General features: G+C 48.0%; 1 long non-coding RNA gene across 1 annotated transcript; it reads right to left on the bottom strand.

Annotated features, from left to right (window-relative positions):
- Positions 1-4,905: 4,905 nt before the first annotated feature.
- Positions 4,906-7,048, bottom strand: LOC124504175 (uncharacterized). The gene is made up of 3 exons (XR_006960333.1): positions 6,923-7,048; positions 5,908-6,061; positions 4,906-5,466 (listed from the first exon to the last, which is right to left on the bottom strand). It is a non-coding gene; the product is annotated as an uncharacterized LOC124504175 (long non-coding RNA).
- Positions 7,049-25,340: the final 18,292 nt, after the last annotated feature.

Below are 25,340 nucleotides of genomic sequence, written 5' to 3'. Positions count from 1 at the left end.
ATGGAACAATTGGCTAACCATAGGAAACATGGCCATGCCCACACAGACACACACACACACACACACACGTTCCAGGATGACTAAAGACCTCAATTTAAAGACAAAGTTTTGGCAAAAACAAATATAAATATCCTCTTCATAACATTGAGATTTCTTAAGTTACAAAAGCACTGGCATTCGACAAAAGATCGATAAGCTCAGCTACTTTAAAATTTATAAGTGTTTGGGGCGCCTGGGTGGCTCAGTCGGTTGAGCATCTGACTTCAGCTCAGGTCATGATCTCGCAGTTCATGAGTTCGAGCCCCAGGTCGGGCTCTGGGTTGAGAGCTCAGGGCCTGGAGCCTGCTTCAGATTCTGTGTCTCCCTCTCTCTCTGCCCCTCCCCTGCCAGTACTCTGTTTCTCTCTCTCTCTCTCTCTTTCAAAAATAAGTGAGACATTAAATAAATAAATATAAAATCTATGATTTTTATACAACAATTTCTCCACATGTGCACAGAGATGTTCACTGTTGCAGTATTTCACTGGCAAAATTTTGCTAGTAAATCTCTAACAATAGCAAAATGATCTGCTCTATTATGCTATGTTCATGTAATGACACACTTATGCTTATTTTATTAAGTGAGTTATTCAAATTTATTAAAATGGATGACCTAAATTTATGTCTATCACCATGAATACACTTCAAATAACCCTAAAAAAACGTGAAGCAACAGAAACACAGAATGCAAAACACTTCTGCGAAGCATAAAGACACATCACACCATACTGTTCATCATTTATGAAACCACATGTGTGGTGCAGTATAAATGCACATGAGGAAGGACATGCGACATTTGCAGGATGTTGGTTTCCTCTGGGAAGTGGAACGAGAAAGGGGAACAGGGCGAAAGCGGGCTAAGTAGAAGATTTCAAAAACATATGACGTTTTACTTCTTGAAAAACAATATAGGGGCGCCTGGGTGGCGCAGTCGGTTAAGCGTCCGACTTCAGCCAGGTCACGATCTCACGGTCCGTGAGTTCGAGCCCCGCGTCAGGCTCTGGGCTGATGGCTCAGAGCCTGGAGCCTGTTTCCGATTCTGTGTCTCCCTCTCTCTCTGCCCCTCCCCCGTTCATGCTCTGTCTCTCTCTGTCCCAAAAAATAAATAAACGTTGAAAAAAAAATTAAAAAAAAAAAAAAAAGAAAAACAATATATATGAAGCAAAATGTTAACACAGCCGTGCCTGGGTGGTGGCCACCTGGACACTCATTCTATTGTTGTCTGTACTTTTTGGATTGCTTGAAATACTCTGTAATTAAAATGCTGTTTTGAAAATTGGCTCTTAGGTGGGGGGTAGACTGGAGAGGGAGAGGGGTCCAGTAGACGAGCGAAGAGGCTATTTCATGAGCCCAGACTGGCCAAGGTGGAGTCTGGAATAGAGTGATGGCAGAGGGAATGTTTTGCTCATAAATTAATTGTGGAAGGGGGTAAAATAGAAGAAGAACATAGAATGACTGTTGGGTTTTTGATCTGGGTAACAGACAGTGGAGCCATTTACTAGAAGAAGCTAGGAACAACAAGTTTAGGGAAGAAATAAAGAGTGTCTTGTGGATATGGCAGATTTAAGATCATTACTAAACATCCAAGTGAGTTGTATGGACAACATAGGCAGATTGGATGCAGATTCACACCCGGAGCTCAGAGGTGAGGTCAAGACTGGAAATATGAGTTGGAGGTCATCCGTTTATTTAAAAAAAATTTTTTTTAACGTTTATTTATTTTTGAGACAGAGAGAGACAGAGCATGAACGGGGGAGGGTCAGAGAGAGGGAGACACAGAATCTGAAACAGGCTTCAGGCTCTGAGCTGTCAGCACAGAGCCCGACACGGGGCTCGAACTCACGGATCGTGAGATTGTGACCTGAGCCGAAGTCAGCCGCTTAACCGACTGAGCCACCCAGGCACCCCGTAGGAGGAGGTCATCCGTTTAAACATGGCATTTGACATCTCAGAGAGATCTTCTCAGAGAATGTGGATGGAGAAGAGGAGAAGCAAGGGCCAAGTTTGGGGTATGGAAAAATTAACAAGTGAACCTAAGGAGGGGGTGTGTGGTGTCCTGAATAAGGGCTCCCCCTTGTCCAGATGTCCATGTCCTAATCCCCAGAACTGGTGAGTATCTTAGCTCACAGGGTAAAGGAGACTTTGCAGATGTGATTGATGGTAAGGAAGTTGAGATGGTGAGACTATCCTGGGATGCCTGGGTGAGCCAAACATAATCACAAGGGTCCTTATCAGAGGGGGGCAGAGGAGGTAGGGTCAGAGAGAAATGCAAGAACAGAAGCAGAGATCAGACCGGAGAGAAGATGCCATGCTTCTGGTTTTGAAGGTGGAGAAAGGGGTCACACGTCGAGTAACTGGGTGACCTATAGATGCTGGAAAAGACAAGGGAGCAGACTCTCCCCAGGAGCCTCCAAAGGGAATGCAGCTCTGCCACACCTTGACTTTAGCCCAGAGAGATCCGTGTTGGACTTGTACTCTACAGAACTGTAAGATAATAAACTCATGCTGTTGAAGCCACTAAGTCTGTGGTAATTTTTCACAGCAGCAGCAGGAAATTCATATAGGGAATCACTAATGATGTCCAGGAATCAGCAGCTGGGAGCCCAAGGAGGGAAGCAAGTGCGAGGCTATCTGTGCTGCACAAGTCCGTGGTGAGAGCATCTCCAAAAGAAAGGAGGGGATGCGAGATACGGTCCAAGGGGAGAAAGTTTTGACCGCTGGATTTGCTAAAATGAAGGTTGTCGGTGACAAAGTAGCTTCCTAGAGAGTGGGCTTCACCACAGCTTTGACTGGAGTGGGTTAAAGAGGGGAGGAGAGGCGGCGGAGAGCACAGACATGGTCACTGAAGTTCGCTAAGGAGTCAGATGGGTGGCTGGCGCAGCTTGTGTATTTCCTTCCACTGAGTCACACGCTAATGGAAGTGTCCCAACAGAAACTACAGAGCTGACCTTGTAGGAGGAAGCCTTCATGGGCTGGCAGCAAAGAGCCCAGGACAACCCAAGACACATTCCATCCGGGACACTGACCTTGCCGAGGGCCTTCAGGAGGGAGGGGGGCGGCACGCAGATGGGATGATGCGAGTGAGGGCATGGAGCCTTTCTCTGAGCTTCTCTGAGCTCAGGGGAACTGGGGTCATCCACTGACATGGCAGAGATGGGAAAGGAATGGGTCAGGAGGCTGGGGAGGAACAAAGAAGTTGTGAAATTGCCACTTGGCGGAGCAGAATCGCGATCCGCCACCCAGCAGCCGTAAAAGCAGGGACTCAAGGTATGTCCGTTTCCTCAGCCTCCATGAGGTCCCCATCTCCACCAGGTGTGGAAGCACCAGGAGTCCAAGGCAGAAGGAGAATAAAAGAAAAGATGGGCTTTCTTTTATGTTCCCTAGCAAAAACCTTACAAAAGTGCCCCAAATGTCACACCTGTATTTTGGCGAAAAAGAAAAGCATCCTAAAGGCAAAGCCTGTGTTTAGAACTTGGACAGCAGGAAGGACAGTCCTAAAAAGTTAATGAACACAACAAACTCAAGGTTCTTTGGGGACAATTTCGAGGCATTAAAACTTAGTTGTCAGTTTCTTAGTTTTTAAAAAAAAAAATCAACGTGAAGCTTTGTCATGGGTGCTGTAAAATCTGTTATCATGTCTTAGCCTTTGGAAGTTTTCCTTAATTTAAATGTTGAACTATGACACAATTTTCATAAGCCTACACTGCTAACCATATGTTTCTAGAGAAGAAGGCTGTTTGCACTGCCTCCCCCATTTGATGAACTAGTTTATAACCGTGAAAATGTGATTCGTTTATTTATACTTAATCAAAACACACTACAAAAAGTTGATAGCTTACTCCCAGAGCTTTGCATCATTGCCGACAGATGAGAAAAAAGTGTTCAGCAACTTAATCTGATTTACCATCATAAATATTCACATCTTACATATTTGTTCCACGAAGCGGTTGTGTAAGTGGCTTTCATTGATTTTCAAATTTATTGTCTTGACTGTGTAATGCAAATCAATTATTGAAATTGTTTAGTAATGTGCACCCATCCAATAAATAGTGAAGAATTTTCCTCTCCCTCTTTGTCTCATGAAATGAATTAAAATGAACAGGATGGAGTTTTAGAATCCTATAATCCATCATGCCCACATTAAAGAGGATATTTCCATCACATAAGTTAAACAAGTTCTCTGCATATGCAGAGCGAGTAGATGGTAAAAGTCTACCATCATCAGTAACTTCTTTCTTAAAAAATTTACTACTAGGAGTTCTGTTTCCAGTAATATGGCAGGCCCAGTGTTCGGACTAAATCCTGAAAACAGCTAAGAACTCTGGATATATATTTTTTGTAATTCTTAACAACATCTTTATGAATATCAGGCCAAAATCTAAAGGAAAATTGTAAGTGAGAAGCCTACTATTGAAATCACTTTTGCCTTGAGAGCAAATCCGGTGAACTTTCATCTTCGTGACCTTTATGAAAAGCCCGCGTCCCATTACAAAGTGGAGAGTATGGCAGGAGACCCTTCTTCCACAGAGCTGGGACCCCAAAGGAATCCAGCCCCCTATGAGGGTGAGGGAAACAGACCCCACACTCAGGCCCATAGAAGACCACCATAGTGCTAAGAGCACCGGGCTAGGAGCAGGTGGTCCTTTAAGAATTTGTCATGAAAAATAAGCTTTCTACCGTGATTAACATTAACTAAGATGAAATCCACAGATTGAAGAGTTTTGGACTTGCCAGGTAAATTTTACCAATAAAACCAGAGTAGCTATATTAATATCAAAGGGGGAAAAGAGTAGATTTTAAAGTAAGAACATCATTAGGGACAAAGAGGGTTATACTGTAACAATAAAAGAAAATTTACTGGGAAACCTTTTTGCCCTAATTTTATTTTTTTGGTTTGTTTTGTTTTGCTTTGGCTTGGGAAAAGCTACCGTTACTCTTATTTTCCCCCCAAAACCTTATATATTCCATGAGGCATTTCCAATATCCTAAAGCCCTTGGCTTTGGAACTGGAAAGCCAGCTTGGGTTCCATGGAAACAGAGTCTGAGATGCAAAACTGCACCCAGGGGGGTTTACTGGGAGTGTTCTCAGAAGACACATCTTTGAGGAAGTGGGGGAAGGTGGAATTGAGCACTGGGAGAGGATGACTCTTGCCACGATTGCATCTGGACCCCCCAGGCCAGTCATCGGACATGGACTGCGCTCTGAGAGGTGAAGGAACCTTGCAGGGGGGCACTTCCCTGAGGCTGAGGGCAGTTCCCAGCGAGGCAGCTGAGTGGTGGACAACCTGGCCCTAAAGAGAGCTCCAAGCAGAGCCCCGCAGTGCCCATGGTCCATAGTCACCACAGATGAAGTTGCTTCTTGTCATGAGTATGCCCCATCAGGGAAGCTTCTTCTCCAGGATTTTGGAAGGACCAGTTGCCTGAGAAACTTAGAAAAGAAGGTGATTATAATAAACAACAGCCCCCTGCCACAGTTGATCTCAGGCTGTGACTGACACTCATCATCCCCCCCTCTGCCACCAATTCAAGACTCCCCACTCCTTCTATTGCTCCTCTGCTGGTCTAGGCAGGGGGCCTGGTAGGGGGACGCAGACATCATCTCTGAGGGGTCTGAACCCCAGGTTGTCAGTCTCTTCTCAGGATACAACTCCTGTACTTGTCCACCTGTGTTAGGAGCACAAAGAGACTCTCTGGAGCAACCTCGGAGCATCTTCCCTGGCCTCATTGTGCATCTACAACCCAACCTCCCTGATGACTAGGGTCAATCATACCCACCATGATGAAAACTCCTCTTCCTGTCTGCTGGTTAATCGTCATGAGAAACCCCAAGTGACCAGGCAGTGGGTACAAAGTTCTGTAAGTGTCTTACTGTGTCCTCTGGTGAAGACGTTCTTCCGCTGGAAGCCGCAGAAGCCAATGTGGCAAGGACGGAAAGCACAGTTCCCTCTGTTGGTCACTGGGACCAATGGTGAGAAGGACCTCTCCTACTGCTATCTTCTGGTTCTCAGAGCCATGTATTCTACCTGTCAAGGCCACAGCATCATCGACACGGCATGCACTCTGTGTCATAGAAGATCATGCTCCGCACTCATGAGGCATCATCTCTAATCTGGAACCTTAGCTATACTCGTAAGAGGTTTTTCTACCACTCTTGCAGGCTGGCAGCTTCTAGATGATGTCATATATGATGAAAACGGTGGATTTCATGGTCATGTGCCCACTGCTGAGCCCCCATTTCAATAAAGTGGGTCCCTCGACTGAACTGATATTACGTAGAATCCTGTGTTGGTGGATGGTGGTGCTGGCTTAGGCAGGTGCTGGGTGCTTTCCTGTAGGCAGGAAAGGCAAACCTATGCCAAGACTATGTGATGATCTCACTCAAGATTCATCTGTATCCCTTCTATTATAGAAAAGATCCCTGTAGTCAGTATTTTACTAAATGTCTATTACTACCACTGGGGGCTCATGGCTAGTCTCTGCTAGCAGATTGGCCTTCAGCAGTAACTGTACTTAGATAGCCTTGGTGAATGGAAGCTCATCCCAATGGGCTCACGTGTAGCCTTCATCTCTGCTGCTATGGTATCTGTTGTACCTGCACTGGGATGGCTGATGACAGGCTAACTGGTGTCAACTGGCCAAGTCACTCTGTTTGCTTGCTACCTCCTCCATGGTGGATGCACTTTGCTGGGCATTACCTTGTGATATGTGTATCTTCACACTCTGCTAACTCCTAGGAGCCTATCCTCAAGCTTCTTCCTGTCTCCCAGATGCCGATCTTTCTCTTTCACCCCTGTTCATGCACTTTGCCATAAGTTTCACATGGCACATATTCTTATCTTTGGTCAATTCTCTTTCCCTACAAAGTAGATGAGTAGACGACCTACCCAGATATACGTCCCCTGGAGGACTGCTCCTGGCTGCCATCATCCAAGGCCATCCCTGAGTGGCGTAGTCCATCATTTACACGCACCAGTGAATCAAGTGGCCCTGGCCCCGTAGTGGACCATCGATGTGAGCTGAGGGAAAAATACCGGAAAACAGTGCTGGGTGATATGGGGCCCAGCTAACTGTGCAACTTCCTCATTCACTCTGACCCTGCTTATGTCCAGGCCTAGATATCTCACTTCCCCTTATGATGAGTCCACCCAATCTTATAAGTCAGTGGGTCTGACGGAACCCAGCCTGGCCATGCAGTTGACATCCCATGGTGACATGTCCCCACTCTACCAGGGCCGAGAAGCTTACTAAGAGCTACTTTTCAAATGATGCATACCTTTCCGCCACCGATAGACATGGCCTTGCTCCAAAATGCCAGGGGTTACCTTCTGACTCTCCCGGGGCTTGCCATAAGCTCCACGTGATGTCTTTTGCCACCAAACATCTCCGTAGTGCCATAGAGAGCATACCGTCCCACTCCTACCAGTGAGGACCATAGGGGCGGCCAGGTTGTATGACACAAATGGCAGGGTCACTTACACCACCACCTGACCTGCTGCAGACGCTTTCTTTCCTGGATCCTACTCAAAGATGACCACCTTCCATATCACCCAGAAAAATGGGTTGAAGCAGTATTTACAGGGATAGAAGATGCTGCCTCCAAAGTCCAAAGAGGCCTACTAAGCATTGTGCTTCTCTTTGTTTTGTTAAGTTATTCATTTAGTTAGTTTTAAGAGAGAAAGAGAACACAAATGCATGTGGGGGAGTGGCAGAGAGAGAGAGAGAGAGAGAGAGAGAGAATCCCAAGCTGACTCCAAGCTCAGTATAGAGCCCGATGCAGGGCTTGATCCCATGACCTTGGGACCATGACTTGAGCCGAAATCAAGGGTCAGATGCTCAACCACCTGAGCCACTCAAGCGCCCCAAGGTGCAAGGTTCTTAATTGTCCAGGTACCCATCCCGAGTATCGGGATCTCACCAATTCTCTATTAGGACCCCGACTTTGAGACCCTGAGAATTTAACCTTCTCCAAAACTCTGCTATACTTAAGATTATGACTGGCACTCCAGTTGACCTGCTGGAGAACACTGGGATTTTCTCACAAGCTGCCAAGGAGGCACTCGGGCTTTCATAGTTCACCTTAAACTGGTGAACCTCACCTCAGCCTCCTGCTCTCAAGCTGAGGAGCTCTCAGCCACGATCACTCGGTCCCACCTCCTGTTCACCATTTTCCCTCAGCCTTTCCAGCACCATCCCCACCACCAGTGATGGGGTCCTCGCTGTCAACCTGCCACACGCACTTCTCCAGTTTTCCATCTAGAGCCCACTTTTTCACAACTACTTCCTGTGCCAACTGCCTTAGAGGTTTCCTGGAAACAGCCTGAGGTGGAAGATTGCATGCAGAAGGTTTATCGGGGAGTGTTCCTGAGAAGTTCCCCTGGAAAGAAGACAGACAGCACATCTCAGGAGGAAAAGCTGACTTTCAGCGAGGTTGCAATGGAGGCTACCCTCAGCCAACCCTGAGAGGCGCTCTGGAATTGAAATAGCCCATCAGGTTTGGCTCAAATTGGGGTGAGGAGGCCGAGCTTCTGCATTCCTGCCTCGGTCAGTCAAATGAGCACGGGCGCCGTCCGTGGGCATGTAAGCTTGAACGAGGCAGTTCCTGGCAGCAAAGGGTGATGTCCAGCAAATGACTCAGCTGTGAGCCATCTACAGCCTTTGTTCCCAGCGCAGGGGAGGGTGCATTCCCTGGGGAGGGGTCTGGGCATAGTGGTACCCGCAGAAAGGTCTTGTTTGAATAGGAAGAGTAGAAAAAGGAACAAAGAAATCTGGGGTGAAAGAGGAAACTTCAATTAACATTTCAAAATATCATCCCACCCAGCAACTTGACTGTTTGCTAAGAGTCCCCCTTCCCCATTCTGCACCCCTAAGACACGGTTCACATCACCCTCTTTCCCACCATGCTGAAATGCCTCTGGGATCATAATTGTCTTATAGCTCCCAGGACCCTTCAAGCCTCACACGGTAGCAAAAGCAAGTGTGGAGGAAATACGTGAGGTCATCAAACAACTCATTTATATTCCTTCTGGCTAGTTATGGGATTCCAGGCCAAAGGGAGGAGCCCCAAGGTATAGCAGGAGGGCGTTTCAAGCATCCCCAAGCCCAGGGCTCTTTCCTAAGACTTCCAAGGAAGATGTCGGGATATCACACAGCACAACAGATTCGAGGCAAAGACCTGAAGAAACCATACTGTTTCCTCAAACGGGAAAAGGAAAACTATGGTAAACGTGTTGTAGTAGCGAGGCAAGCGCACAAAACTGAAAACAGAAACACGGCCAGGCGTGCTCAGTGCCGCAGATGTCCAGGACCCTGGGCCGCGGGCTCAGGCTGGCAGAGCCCTGGCCTTGAACCAGAAGGTTTCGCTATGTATCTCTAGAGCAAAGAACCAGAAACTGGCCTTACTCCACCCTCCGAGGCCGTACTTTATGTCCGCACAGCGGGTTCACAGAAGAAACCAGCTGTCCACAGGGTCCTCGGGCAGGTTGGGTAAGAGATGCGCATAAACAAGAGCGAGCAGCCGCCACCCACACGAGGACAGGAACTAACATCTACTCTTCCTGTGCAAAGAGTTCCCCTGGAGGCTTCCGTGTGGACGGCTCCCCTGAGGAGAAAGGCTGGGGATGGAGACCTGAGGACCCATCACACCGGATAAACCCGTGGCTCAGTCCTGGCCCTACTGATTCCTGGCTGAAAGCCTTTCACTCAAACTTCTGACAATGTTGTTTCCCCAGTGATGAAAAGGGTTAGGAACCCCAAACTTTTGAATGTGTTATAAGGACTAAAATATGTAATGTGTACAGAGCATCGATAGATCATTTCTTGTTGCAGAATAACAGAAGTTTTGATGTGCTGGGATCCTTCCAAAGAATGCTAGCTGTTTATCAAGAGGTTACTATCTTTTTTATTATAAGCTTTCCCCCAATGTTTCAGTACATCGTTTTCTGTGACTTGAAAGGTCACATTCTCTATCATTAGCTACCAAGAAGGCTTGATGTTGGCCACCATTTTGATTTTGCTTTAAGGGGAAAAAACTACTATAGATGGCAGTAACTTTGGGCTGAAATCACTGCTCCCCACCCCCCACCCCCACCCATTTCATGTGCATCCTCCCTGACCAGCAGGACCCTGGGCTAAGAGGTGAGGCTCCTTGGGACTTGTGGGCCTGACCAAAAGCCCCCAAAGCCAGAGCTGAGGGGGCAGAAGGATGACGCTCCACAACCCTGACAAGAAAGTCCACAATACATATGCTTTCTAGAACCCCGGCCTCTTGGCAGGCCTCAGCCCCTCCCACCACCACTGTCATCAGCAGAGCAGGGCTGGCCCACCAGGTGGCCCTGAACTTCCCATGCCCTGAGCAGACCCTAGGGCAACCCAAACATTGGGCACATTCCCACTGAGCCAACCTGGGTCAGACCCACCCAAAGGCCATGGTATCTGACCCATCGAGAAACCGACTAAAACTCCATTCCTTCTGGCAAGTGACAGGAAACCAAGAAGACACCATGGCAGTTCTGAGGTTAGCAGGGAGGGTCCTGCCTAGCCCAGATCTCTGGTTTCTGTTCCTCCCATGGTTTGGTCCCCTCCCGCACTTTAGTCAGGGATCTAAGTGAATGCAAGATACAGGCAAGTGACAGAGGCTGCCAAGAGGTCAGGGTTGTGTCACCCTCGCCTCTGCCTCTCCAGGCCCTGGCACACAGGACACATCATGGCCGTGAAGGATTCTCCCCCTGTCGCCAAACCACTCTTGACTCTTCCCAAGGCAGGGAATCATATCTGGGGAGTAACACAGGCCACACACAAGTGATCCACCACAAGCATTTGGATAACTGGATACAAACCAAGATTTGTATCACAGTTTTGTGTTGTTAACAGTCAAAGGGGAAAAAAGAAAACAATGTGACTGTGCTGAGCGCCGAGGCCCACGCACCTCTGAATAGGAAGTTCTCCTATTTGTTCCATTAACGAACGTATGTGTGGAGTTGGTGAACTTGGTACAACAAAATCGGGACTGTGAACCCAAAAAGGAAAAGAAGAAAAAGGTTCGCAAACTCTTATTTTATTTGGAAGTAAATCGCAAATTATTGCAAAGAATAACGGGCCGATTGCTATAAAGCAATTTATACATCGCTATAAAATGCCTCTGGTCGGAGCACTTAACGCCCCACGGAAAGGGGATGTCAGAAAAGCAGGAGGTAAACGGAAGAAGTAAAGAGCTGCTGAGCCAAACCCCACCTTACCTGGGATGGAGCCACCAGCCGGGGCGTCTCAGACCCCAAGACCCCAGGCTCACTGTCCCTCACCCACGCTGCTCAGTGGCAGTGAAGGCCTTTGAGCAACAGGAAGCACAGAGCGGCTCGGGTGTGCTCCAGGAGAGAACAGACAGACGGACTGACAAGAGTCCTGGGAGTCTCGAGAGCACGATCTTACAAACTCCCGTTTTGGAGTTGCAGTTTCGTGACTCCCGGAGTAAGTGACAATGGTAAGGACGCTACTTCACGAAATTGCTGCAAAGAGTAAATGGAACCGCTCTCGTAAAGTGCCTAGCGCGTCACCCTCCATGCTGTCTGTCATTTTTGTAATTGTCTCTGTTTTTTTTTTTTTAATTTTTTTTAACGTTCATTCATTTTTTCGAGAGACAGAGACAGAGCGTGGGTAGGGGAGGGGCAGTGAGAGAGGGAGACAGAATTCAAAGCAGGCTCCAGGCTCTGAGCCATCAGCACAGAGCCCGACGCGGGGCTCGAACTCACGGACCATGAGATCATGACCTGAGCCGAAGTCGGATGCTTAACCGACTGAGCCACCCAGGCGCCCCATAATTGTCTCAGCGGTGCTGCTTTTCACAGTACCGCACTGCTGAGCTGACGATCAATGGGTGTGGCCCCCCTCCTTGGATACTCGCTCTGGGGTGTCACCTACTGCAGGCCAATGTCACTAGTCAAGAGGACACTGGGGCAAGCCCCCAAGCTTGGGACTTTCATCTCTGACCTGTCGCTGAGCCAGTCACGGCGGATCCGCTTACTTTAGCCGGTGAAATACGAGATTTAGGCCCCTTGGTCTCTGAAGGTTCTAGCAGTCGAACAGCTTCTGAGTCTATGCTTTCACAAGACACAGTCTCTGATGAGGCAGATGGGACCACAGGCACGCTGTGTCTGTCTGGAGATCCAACACAGTCCTCCCGAGCCACCACCCAAATCTCCCCCAGGTGATTTATCTTTCACTTCTTTTTCAGACAGACTGTCTTTAGAGATGCCCTCTGAGAGTTATAAGCATGTCCCCCAGCGCAGGCTCCAGAATTCTCTGAATCCTCTCTCACACTCTCTGCATAAACTCTGTGTGTTTCTATGCCTTTGCATTTATTTCTAGACAGGAGGTCCGCATTTACAACAGGTATTTGGAATGACCCATGGCCCCGAGGGGTTAAAAATCTGTTGTGGAGAGATTTCCCATGATTTGGTAACTACAAAGGATCTGAGATGACATTTCATAAAACTTCTCACTCCACAGAGGGGTAAACTGAGGCTCAGAAAGATGTAATTATTTTTCCCAGGCCAATGCAGGAAGACAATGACAAAACAGCATGTGTCCAGGAGCAGAGCTATGATTTTCTTTTAACCTGTAAGTCTAAGCACCTTCCATGGTTCTGGAAGAATGCGGTCATCTCTGTGCATAGGGAGCTAGGATATCAGATGTGTTTCGAAAGGACTGTTTTCCTCATTTGCTTTTTTTTTTTCTTTTTTGGTAGTTTACTCTGGTGGCTGGGAGGTATCTTATCCCACAGGCCTGTCCAGAATATCCTGTTAACCTACCCACCAATGTCAATACCTAGTGCTGTTTTTTGGGGCCGCTGGGAATCCGCACACCTCGGGCAGGAGTCCACTCTGAACGTGTGTGTGCCCTCGCATGTGCATGTGTGAGTGTGCACACAAATGCAATTGCAAAACACACAGTCAATGCTCGTAATAGGGAACCAAGAGAAAAAGTCTCAAGTTCCACTTTTGCTTAACGCTTGGCTTCCTGGAGTTTTTAAAAGATGGTATCTGTTTAAGGAACGTCTTCTTGAGCCTGGATGGGTGTGCTTACAAATGAGAGAGTCCACCTGACCTTGCTTTCTGTTGTGAGATGTGAGCTTGGCGGAAATTCGAGCACATTGGAGATTTACTTATCAGCTGCAGTCACAGTGAGGGTTGCAAACGCTCCCGGGAGCATCACCTGGGAGGTCTGGGAGGTGGCTTGGGGGGGGGGGGCTGTCCCGGATCTCCAGAGAGATGCACCCAGGCAAGTTTGGAAATCTGAAACGTTAATTTAGAAATGAATACAGTTATCTTCTGAACCTTTAACGATGGAACCATAGCTCTGTATAACGCTTCAAAAGACAGGGGACGGAAAATGTGAAAGCAACATTCATCACTGTGATAAGCTATGTAAGCGACATCTGAGGCCAGATCCCGAGAGATCAGGTATTATGCAAATACCCCAGGCTGCAGTGAATGACCTGAGTGTTTCCCCCAGACGTTCCACCCAGGTTCCAGAGCAGGAGGGAGGCTGGCTCCAGCCCAAATCAAATTTTCGTATTCCTGGAAGACAGCGCCAGGCGCTCAGGTTTCATCAGCCCCATATTGGAGGCATCAAGGCGCCACGTTATGGCTGGATAACCCTGCATTCAATCCATTGTACTGAAGACAGGACAAGTAAACTGAGAATCAGAGCACTCAATGACTCATGTCAGGGGCATAAATTGAAAGTCAGCACTTGTCCCGCATGTAATCTAGCTGAAGAAGAGTTTATGGTGCAGGATTCTTCATGTGAACTGCTGCTGTTCCTTCCTGAAAAGGAAGCTCCTAGTGTGTGTGTGTCCGTGGGTGTGCGCGTGCACACGCACCCATGTGTATGTGTGCAAGAGCGTGCCTGTGAGCGCATAAGCGTGCGTGCAAAGGAGTATGTGTACTCACGTGTGTGCTCACAGCTTTAAACAATACCACCCATCCCAGGAAAATGGAAAAGAAGAAGAAAAAGGAAGCCAACACTTCTATTTTATTTAGGAATAAAATGCAAGAATGATGGTCAAAATTGTAGTGGAAGTAGGGCTTCTGGAGAGTCCTTGATTTCCAAGTAGGTTCCAGAGACAGAGCATATCAGGAGCCGTCTACCACGTCTTCGCCCATCTCAGCATGTTGTGCATGTCCTGGTTCAAATACCATTTTTCAAAAGAACTCTCCGGAGTTTGTAGCTACTTACACCTCTCTACTCCGCAACGATGTCATTCGCCATTGAACGTGAGTTTAACGAACAGGAGTTTTGACCCCGACTGGACCACAATATACTTAAAGACCAGGGCTCTGCACTCTCCACTGGTGCCGTATCCCACGACACCTGGTACAATGCTTGTCGCGTAGATGACCATGCCCGATCAATTTTAATTGAAGTTACTGCTCTGATGCCGATGATAAAGTGTGGTGGGAGGCGCAGGGCCTGAGTGGCAAGACGCTGGGCTCCAGTTCTGCCACCCACGAGTTGCTTTAGTTCAGAGCTACTTGGAACTTCCCCTGACCTCAGTTTCCTTATCGATAAAATCAGTAGTTTAAACCAAGTGTTAAATCCAAGTCCCATTTGACGTGGTGCTTCTGTGAGCTTGTTAGCAAGAAGCTAGCTTTGGAAGGACCTCGCCCTAAGTCTGCCCATCCCAGACTTTTCTTTCAACCAAAAGGAACGTAAAGAAATGGACACTTGTTCAGATATAAGGTAGGTACTGGCTGTGGGTGCTAGTCACAGAGTTCACAGTGTTTCTAAATGACTTCTGGTTGATCTGGAACCTGAGGCCTACCCAGAAGGCCATCTGCATTTTGAAGTTCCTTGAAAACTGTCCTATCTGAGGGTTGTATTCAAAATCTGCACTCAAGGAGCACTCAAGGAAGGGTGGGAGGTGATGAAGTTCACTGGGTAGTGAACAGGGGAGCAGCATTCCTAACTGGACCGTGGACTCTGGAGGACAAAAGTGGAGACTGCACTCCAACTTTCTTGAGCCCACCTAGAAGTTGCTGGCAAAGGAAAGAAAAGGGAAGGGGGTCAAGCAATCAGACTCAGGAGCCAGGTGTTCTTCCCCTTGGTCCAAGTGTCACCCCAGAATCCAGAGCAAGAAGCTTTGGTGGAAAGCTGTGCTGAGAGGTGACATCGTCTGTTCTGAAAAGACTGCTGGCCGTGGACCTTCAGGGCAAACTGTTGCCGACACTGCTCTCCAGCCCTCGTACCTCAGGGGGACTTGCTGGCCTCCCCCACCCAGGGGGTCTTTCCTGATCCCTCCTCTACCCCTTATACACCTTGTCCCTCCCATCCACCAGGCCTGCTCTCCTGGACGCCTTGTCACATCTCCACAGTTGCACTCATTTCATTGCAAAGTGATCGTGCATATTTCTGTGTCCCCTGTTGGAATGAGGTTCTTTGAGGCAGAGTGTGAATCTAATGCATCTCTGTGCTTTCAGTACTTAGTATAGCGTCTAGCACATAATTGGCACACAACAGAAGGTGACTGAAACACTGATTGAATGAGTGGATGAGTGAATGAATGAGCAAACCTGGCAAGGCAGGGATGACTCAGGAATGCATTCACTCAATAAATATTTACTAAGGACCAACTCTGTTATTGGGCCAAAGGGACAGTGGAACACTCAGGGTGGTGCTGGTGGGAGACAGGATGTTCCCAGGCTTTGCCCTCCATTGAAAGGCTTTGCTGCCCCTCCGGGCACTCACTGGAGTATACTGCAGTCATCAGCTCTATGTCTAGTTCATTGTCCCGCTTGTAAAACCACTCAGCATGCAAGTGAACGCAGCAAGTGCTGATGTGGGCACCACTGGTCCCAAGGAGATGCTTTGGAAGGTAGAACACGGGAATGATATGCTTCCCCGGGGAAAGGGCTAGAAGTGGATGGACATTGACCATCTTGGGGGGTGGCTGAGGTCTGTGTAAGGCCAGGTTATCCAGAGAGCTATGGTCCTGAGGGCACAACGTACAGAAGGAATAGAATTTGCAAAATCCAATTTTATAGTGTATCAAACCAGGAGAGCGAGAGCATGCACCACCACCCCCAAGTTCATGTGGCTCCGTTAAGGAGTATGTATTTGGGGGCACCTGGGTGGCTCAGTAGGTTGAGCATACGACTCTTGATTTTGGCTCAGGTCATGATCCCAGTGTTGTGGGACAGAGCCCCACATCAGGTTCATGCTGAACATGGAGTCTGCTTGAGATTCTGTCTCTCCCCTCTGTCCCTCTCCCCCACTCACAATCTCTCTCTCTCTCTCTCAAATAAATTAAAAAAAAAAGAGCGTATGTATTTCTACTAATCCTAAAACCGAGTGGCGCGAGGTGTAGGTCGGGGATGTATGGGTGTGTCCGCATTCCCTGGGTAGAAATTCATAGCAAAATGGGCAGTGGCTTTCTGTTATTGGATGACTTCACCTGCTGTGAGGCTGATAAGTAAGAGTTGACAAGAAAGGGCACCGAGAGTGGAATGCATTTGTTAACAGAGGAGGCACGGGACCCACTCCCAGACCCCCGTGTAAGGCCCTGGCAGGGACCTCATCGAGTCACTTCACATCTCCGGGCCTTAGGTTTCTCATGTCAAATAAGAGGGGACCCAGACACTAGTGATGGCATTGACAAAGCTAAGAACAGCAGCTTGCAGCTCCGTGCAGTCTATGACAGATCACTTCCCCGGACCTCTCTGTAGCCATGTAGGGGGTGGGTGGGGGGGTGTAACACAGGCCAAAGTAACAGTCGAATTCTACAGATGGGGCAAAAAACTCAAGTCATTTACCCAGGCTCCTACAGGGGTTGGTGGAGTTAACCCATGAGCTTGGGTCCACCGCCTCTTGGGACCTAGAAAAATTGCCAAGGCCTGGAGGAGTGAGCCCCAGAGGAGGGGGACACGGTAGAACCACACGGGAGGGGCAGGGAGCTCTTTCTACCCCCTCACATCAGCGTTCTGAGCATTTGCCTTCAAATCGTTAACTAGGGTGACACACAAGGCAGACACAGGGCTCAGAGAGTCTTTGATGTATGGAGCCTCACCGGGTGACGAGCGGGCCTGGGGGAGGGGAGGAAGTGGTGTTTTGGTGGCTTCATGTCATTCTTTTCCAAGACTAACAGGATGCTGTTCTCTTCAAACAAATCCGATGTCCTTGTGCCCTCCTGCCCTTGATTCGGATCAGTGACAAAGACCGCTTTCCCCAAGGTGATCCGGACGTGTGGCTCTCCTTGCAAATTGTCCTTCCGAATCCCTTTGATGTGTGGGTCCTGGCTCCCTGGGCACATTTTCTCAGCTCGGTGGACTGTCAAGTCGCCTTGGAAGTAGTTTCTTCCAAAAGTGGCCTCTTTCAAGTAGTTTCTCAGCAAACACTTCAACATCAAGCGCGACTCACATTTGTGTGAAATGTCCCTTCAGCTTCGGGCTGTTTTTGAGGCCAAAAGCAGTTTGGGGGTTATCATAACCTTAGTGTTGTGCCCTTTAGTGAGGTACGGCCCACCCCAAAGGCCAAAGAGACACCCATGTAGAAAACTGAAGTCGTATTTACTCACCCGCTCACGGGTGGGTTCACCCCACGAGCGCAGAGTGAGCTCTACTCTGTGCTGAGCTCTGCCGACAGAAGAATCAAGATGCTTGGAGAATGACCATAAGAGCAGACACCAGCAGGTTACCAGAGGTTAATGTTTGGGGAGGGTGTGCCAAGCTCATCAGGAGGCTCCAGAAGAGAAGGCTGGCGAAGGCTTGCGGGTGGACCCTGGAGGCAGGCAGAGGTTTCTTCCAGGCTCTATCTCTGGAGGATGGTGACCCATCCACAGCGTGCTGAAGAGACCAAACCTCATCTGTAACGTTTGCCGATTTCCTTGGTGTAAATACTCCCACCGAATCAGAGGCGGTCCCAAGTTACAGATGTGACACCACTCACAACAGCACACCCTTGTGTCCACCAGACGTGGGCAATGGACGTAAGTGCCTTCAACAGAATAGATTACAATGAAGGGGTAACAGTAAGATAATCAGGAAGTAAGGAATCTCAATATTCATCTTTGTTTTTACTCTAGTTTATGTAACTATACATTGTTACAGCTTAACTTTTTTGAAGTTTATTTATTTTGAGAGAGAGAGAGAGAGCAAGGAAGGGGCAGAGAGAGAGAATCCCAAGGAGGTTCTACACTGTCAATGCAGAGCCCGACGTGGGGCTCGAACTCCTGAACCACAAGATCATGACCCGAGACGAAATCAAGTCAGAAGCTTAACTGACTGAGCCACCCAGGCACCCTGTTACAGCTTAATTTTTAAGAACGGCCGTCCGTGTTTAATAACCAGCTCCCCAAATTCCAGAAAACCAGTCAGTCCTTCTGCTCACCACAGGGTGATCCCTTCACTTCCCTCTACAACCTTGCAAGCTGCTCAGGCATCCTGGGTATTATACCATCCTTCTCCCCGCCCCCAAAGTAGCTCCTGCCTCTCCCACTTTACCCACCCATCGCCCACAGTGTAGCCATGGGAATCTTTCTAAAATGCAGTGTGACCCTGTCATCCCCCTGATAAAAACTCTTTGATGGTTCTCTATGGTTTTCACTTTCCTCCGTGATGCAGACCCCTTCCCCCTCTCCCGTGTCCCTGCCACCCTCACCTCCTCGGGCATCCTACGCTCCCAGCTCACCCCGTGGCTCCCCTGTTCCCCTGCCCCTGCTGCCTGCAGCCTCTCTCTCATTCTTCACACCCAGTTACACTGTCCTCCAGATCCCCACTCGGACATGACTTTCTGGGAAGACTCTCCCTGGCCCGCCACCCCTGAGAGGGTCCCGAGCCATGGAAGCACTACCAAGTTGGGTTGGAACAATTTGGTCTGACCGCAGAGTTGACTGTGGGGCTCTGGTCCCCACTGTCTGGCTGTGACCCCAGGCTCTGCCACTTAGCAGTTTTACCAGCTGGAGAGGTCCAGTTTGTCCATGGAGAGGTCACTTCACCTTCAGGGCCTCTTTCTTTCCTGCAAAGTAGGGTGAAACCAGCCCCTCCCTCGCAGGCTTAGTGCGAGCCTCCTACAATTCAGCACTACTGAGCATTTGCCGTAGACCCTGCCGGCAGGAAGGGCACCGAAGAGGTAATGAATACTGGCCCCGCTGTCTGCGTTCGCCCCCTGGGTCACCACGAGGGCTCGGGCTCCTTCCTCTTCCCGTGGCTGTTGGGACTTGCTAGGTGCTCACTCTGCTAAAACGAATGACCTGAAGAATGAATCAGTAGGAGAGGGGAAGGCTGGGTGTTCACCGCAGAGAGTAAATCGAGTGAGGAGGCCCAGGCTGGCGCCCCGTCAGTGGTGAAAACAGAAGCATCGGGACAGCCACGGGACCAGTCAAGACTGTCAGGATCTGGCTTTGACATTCTTTCCGAGGCACCCACATCCATTTCTTCGCCCCGTATTAGCGCGTCTGTGTTGCTGTAACAAAACAGCACAGCCAGGCCAGCTCAAACCAGGGGCATTTATTATCTCACAGTTCGGGAAGCGGAAGTCCAAGACTATGGTCCAGCGGGATGGACGCTGGCGAGAACCCTCTCCCTGTCTCTCTCGCTAGACAGCCACCTTCTCGCTATCCTCACGTGACCTCTCCCAGGTGCTTCCACCCACAGAAGGCCCTGGCATATCCTCCTTTTCTCACAAGGACACTGATTCTATCAGATCACGGCCCCACCCTCATGACTTCAATTAACCTTGGTTACCTCCTCGGAGGCCCATCACCAAATGCAACCACACTGGGAATCGGGCTTCCACACGAGAATCTGGCAGGGACACCAATCCTCAGTCCCTAGCACCTCCTTGCCCCCGAACACCGCCCTCCCACTCCGCACAGGGAGAAAAACCCGGCTGTCCCCGTATCCATTCTTTGGGGACAGGCGTTCCGTCAGGATCCCAGGTAGACCAGCTGCTCCCAGCACCTCAGCTAATGACTGGCTAAGTGCGTCCGCTGTGTCTGGGCCCTGAGGTTGGCTTTCCTAACTTGCCTCTAATATGCCTCCGCATATTCAGACTTTTCCAGCCAGTTCCATTCTGTCAAGTAATTATTTACAAATTAGATTCCCAGGGAATACCCGATCAGACAAGGCTGGTGTTACACACATAAATAACAATACTTTTTTTTGTTTTTTTTTTTAACAAAAGGCATACCGTTCTCCAAATGCTATTAGAAAACTCAGGAACCTGTCACCCATTCTTTCCATACTGACAGCATCTATCAGCCCCTCGACTTCCTGACCGGAGCTGGGGTTGTAGACAGCACAAGTGACAGAAAGCCATGATCAGTGCTGTTGTCTCGGGCTCTCGTGAAACAATCATCCTTTCAAATCATCTTCTCCATTCAAAATACCCAGGCACTCGGTAAAAATAGGAAGCACTTATTTGTGGTTTCATTAGAGCTGTAACAACTGCTTGTTGTAAAGCGTCTACTGTTTGTAGGAAGTGGCCTTCAGGCTACCATCGAATACCCGGTCCCCTCTTCTCCCGTAACACAACATCAGTGTTATTTGTGTCCAGCTGAAAAGACCACGTTGCCCAGCCTCCCTGCAGCTAGGTGTGGCCCTCTGGGCTCCGGCCAAGGATGTGCAAGATGAAATGCGTGGAGGCGAAGGAAGGAGCGATTCCAGAACAGCTGCTTAATAAAAGCAGAAGGGAGGGCAGCGGTGCCCCTTGTCCTCTGCCTCTTTCCTTCTCTCTGAGATGCGGGTGTGATAGTGCCAACGCCCACACGTATCTTGACCATGAATGAACCATGGGATTTGAGCAAATCGTGCGCTGACCAGGATGGTGGAACAGCAGGACAGAAGGAGCCTGGGTCCCTGGTGAGGTGGAGTGGCCGCCCCAGCCCCCGGCTGCACACACCAGACTTCCTGGGCGACAGAGAGTCCCTATCTCCGTGTGGTCCACTGTGACTTGGCGTGTTCTCTCCAGCCAAGCCGGATTCTAACCCACGCCCTACTTTACCCATGTCCTCTCCAGACAACCAAGATGCATTCAAGGACCGTTTGCTGCATTTCTGTTCACTACCCCCCCAAAAGGCAATCGTGTCCCCTAAGGCTCCCCGTGTAGTTTAGGATTTAAAAATCAGTCCTGCCTGCATTCAAATCCAAGGCCACAGAACCCCGTGCAGAATTGCCTGTCACCTGCTAGAAGTCCGTCCGTGTCAGGCTATCAGCCCTGGGTGCTGTTTACTCTTTCCCTTTTTCTGAAGACCTCACCACAGAAAGCTGGAAGAGAGGTGACAGACAAGAGTGTGCGTGCATGTGCATGTGTGTGCACACGTGGGTGCGTGCACGTGTGTATGTGTTGTACTGTGTGTGCATGTATGTTTGTGTGTGTGCACGTGTGTGTGCACATGAGCTCTCATGCATGCGAGGATGTTGGGGGGGAGAAAGGGAGATAGAAAATAGAAGACAAGCGTGAGACGCTGCAGATAAATGGAACTGAATTAACATTTCCTATCAAAAGCACCATGATTCTGATTAACATTTACATTTAGCCACTAACTCATCTGCACTTAAGGGTTGTTAAAACTCTAACCACCATGGCAAAAAAATTTAGTATAACAGCTCAACTTCATATAATTTTACGATTTTCAATAAAAACAAAATGTTAAGTATATAACTAAAAGTGATTGAGTTTTTATGTTTACGTAAGACTCTTCACATAAGCAGACTCACCAACCTATAAACTTCATTTTCAACACAGCTCCAAGTTTTGGTGTAAAATGGGTGATGACCCCAATCTCAGGAGACATCTATTCAATTCTAGGAAACCCCCAAATAATTACGAATCTCCCAGAAGAAAAGGAAGTCATTTTTATATTCCTTGGATGGTACATATCACTAAACTCACCTATGTTGAATAAGAATCATATAAAAATAATATGGCATCGCAAGAATGAGACCCACTAACACGCTGAGTAGCTCTGAGTTAGTAATCAACTAGATCACACATTTTACACTGAAATTCTGCAATATTTTTCAAGAGTGTGCTAATGGCCTCTGCCTGTGAGAATACCAGGCCCACGTTCCTTTTTCCAAAAACCGAAATGACAATAATTAAACCAGGCAGCTGCTGCCCCCAATAATATGACAACCTCTCCCCGCTCCCTGGAATTTGCTGGAATCACCCTGCTCGAGCTCATCTCATGCGAGTTAGCTCTTTGCTCCCTGTGCCCCAGCAATCTGGGTGAGTTTCCCATCTATTAGCTGAATTATTCAGATGTTTTCCCACAATGGCACTAAGCAGTGCTCATATAACTAGTTTCTAAATCAACAGTGAATTACACTATTGACAATCTGAGCAGATTAATTAAGAAATCTGTCAGGAATGACACTATGAGAGCTGGCTCCTTTTCAAGTCCGATCTTCAGTCTTCGAGATAGAATCATACCTGAAGCAATTTCAGAAGGGCAAGCTGCAAGACGAAATCTGGGGTAGGGGGACAGCCCCCGTGGGCTGCCAGGGAGATCCCCGAGGGGATGGGGGCAGTATGCAACGCGTGAGCTCGCGCGCGCGCGCACACACACACACGCGCACACACACACACACCCCACGGGGTTACTGGCTGGCTTACATCTACCAACGAGCAAGGCTGAAAAAAATGTTCTGTGCAGAGTAAAGCGCATGGATGTATTGCTGTTATCCCAGGCACAGACTCTGGTGACAGGAAACATCACAAATATCCAGAAGAAGCTGCTTCACCTTTTGGGCTTTTGAATGCCAGTGTTGTGACATTTGGGGTCTCAATCTCCAAAAAATAAGCAGCCTGGGACACTCCCTTTGGTACTCAGCTATGAGAAGGCAATTTCTCTATCCATCTAGTTTTTTCCCCTTTAAAATAAAAGTTTTGTTGATTTCCCGGCCCTGCATCAAAACCCAGCATAAAATGCAAATAAATTACTTAAATACGAGATCAGAATATCATAGTATTCTGCTGCTGTATTTGATTTAATTCAAAAAAGTTTGAAAAGCTACTAGATCAGTCACAGTACGTTTGCACATTATGGTAGATAACACGTAGGATCTGGAGTCCTAGATTCCCCTCTGAGCCCAGTCAGAGGATCTGGGTGGCCTTGAGCCTGTCACTTCTCCCACAGAGCTCAGTGTTTTTACCTGTAGCGACACCTGCTTCCCGAGTGGCAGTGAGGACCAAGAGAGAAAATGCGTGTGAAGGAGGAGATGGCCAATACCTCAAGCACATGTGTTACCTGAACACACCTTCAGTGGCTCGCCTCAATTCATATTCACAGCACATTCCCTTTGGTTTAAGAGTGAGAACACTGAGGCTCATGGTTGTTAAGTAAATACTCCAAAAGTGAAAAAAAAAAAAGGCTGGACCCCCACCCACACCCCAGTCGTTGGGCTCCCACACTGAGGCCGGGTGTCCCAGGCAAGGCAAGTGGGTTGGAGCTGAGTTCCTTCCAGTGAATCAGAGTTCTCAGAGAGGGTGGGAGGGGGCATGGTGTGGGAACCAGGTTAGGAAGGAGGATATTCCAGAGCCTCCCCTAGGGAGGAAGGTACAGGAATCAGGGGGAGACATACAGGTGCACAGTGTCTGGGGAACAAGTGAGTACTAGTGGACCCAGTCCATGCCTACAGCCAATGAGGTAGGCAGAGGCAGTGGTCGTGACAATAATACCAATCTCAGGGATTCACACTTAATGGAGGATGAACGCTGGTTGGGCACCATTCAAGGTGTTGATCCCATGCTTCTATCACCATGTGACAGACGAAGATAGTGAGGCTCAGAGAGGTTAAGTGACTTGAAATTGGTTGTGAAGTGGACTTGGAGAGTCTGAGGAATGAAGAGGGAACATTCCAACTTCTCAGCACTCTCCAAGAAGCCCTCCCCACCCAGAAAGCAGCCTTGGGACAGCCTGAGATACCATCAGGGGACAGCGACACATGAGCAGTAAGCCTGACAATAACTGAGGCTGTCAAATGGGAGTGGGAAGCCCGTTTTCCTGAGATGTTGCAAAAGCAATTCCTACATTTTGTCTGACCTCCAGATTCTGTGATTCCATGAGGCTCAGGACTGGGTCAGCTTTGTGACCTGGTGTCCTCCAAAATCCTGATTGGTCACATCCAACCATCTGAAAAAAACCTAGGACAAAGAAGGATGGAGTTCACACACACACACACACACACACACACACACACGAAACAGTTAATATGTGTTAGTTTTGCAGGGCTGGATTCCAGGAGTAGGGTGGTTACTATTTTTTCCTTATATTCCACTATATTTTCAAATTTTCTACAATGGCCACTTGTTACTTTGACAATCAGAAAACTAATCACTTAAAACAAAAATAATGTGTAACTACAAATGGCTAACAGAAAACCATGGCTTCTGGAAGCCTAGAGATGGAAACGTGAAGCTTAGCGGGAAAAGCACAGAATTAGCAGGTCACAGCCTGTCATGTCTTAACCATTATACTTTGGGCAAGTCATTTAAGCTCTCCAGATTTCATTTCAACGTTAACAAAATGGAGTTACAGCATTTTCTCAATAATTTTACTGGCTTTCTAAAAGGGTCCAACCAATTATGCATTTAAGGTGTTTTGTGTAATGTGAAGTCATCCTTCTTATCATTACTCTTATCAATACTGTGGTATTAGTATTAGTATTGGCATTATTGATGTAGAGGTAAGAACTCAAGGACAAAATTTTTCTCAAAAAACTAAGAATAGAACTACCCTACGACCCAGCAATTGCACTACTAGGCATTCATCCAAGAGATACAGGTGTGCTGTTTAGAAGGGACACATGCACCCCAATATTTATAGCAGCACTATCAACAATAGACAAAGTATGGAAAGAGCCCAGATGTCCATCGATGGATGAATGGATAAAGAAGATATGGTATGTGTATATATATATATATATATATATATATATACACAATGGAGTATTACTCAGCAGTCAAAAAGAATGGAATCTTGCCATTTGCAACTACGTGGATGGAACTGGAGGGTATTATGCTAAGTGAAATTAGTCACTCAGAGAAAGACAAATATCTACGACTTCACTCCTATGAGGACTTTAAGAGACAAAACAGATGAACATAAGGTAAGGGAAGCAAAAATAATATAAAAACAGGGAGGGGGACAAAACAGAAGAGACTCTTCAATATGGAGAACAAACAGAGGGTTGCTGGAGGGGTTGTGGAAGGGAGGATGGGCTAAATGGGTAAGGAGCACTAAGGAATCTATTCCCGAAATCATTGTTGCAGTAGATGCTAACTAACTTGGATGTAAATTAAAAAATAAAA

Source organism: Lynx rufus, unplaced genomic scaffold, assembly GCF_022079265.1.
Source record: "Lynx rufus isolate CCGP_SWC_20201006 ecotype Redwood Valley unplaced genomic scaffold, mLynRuf1.p SCAF_8, whole genome shotgun sequence".
Taxonomy (NCBI): Eukaryota; Metazoa; Chordata; class Mammalia; order Carnivora; family Felidae; genus Lynx; species Lynx rufus.
Note: the sequence above shows the minus strand (reverse complement) of the source record. Positions and strands in the feature narration are given on the sequence as shown.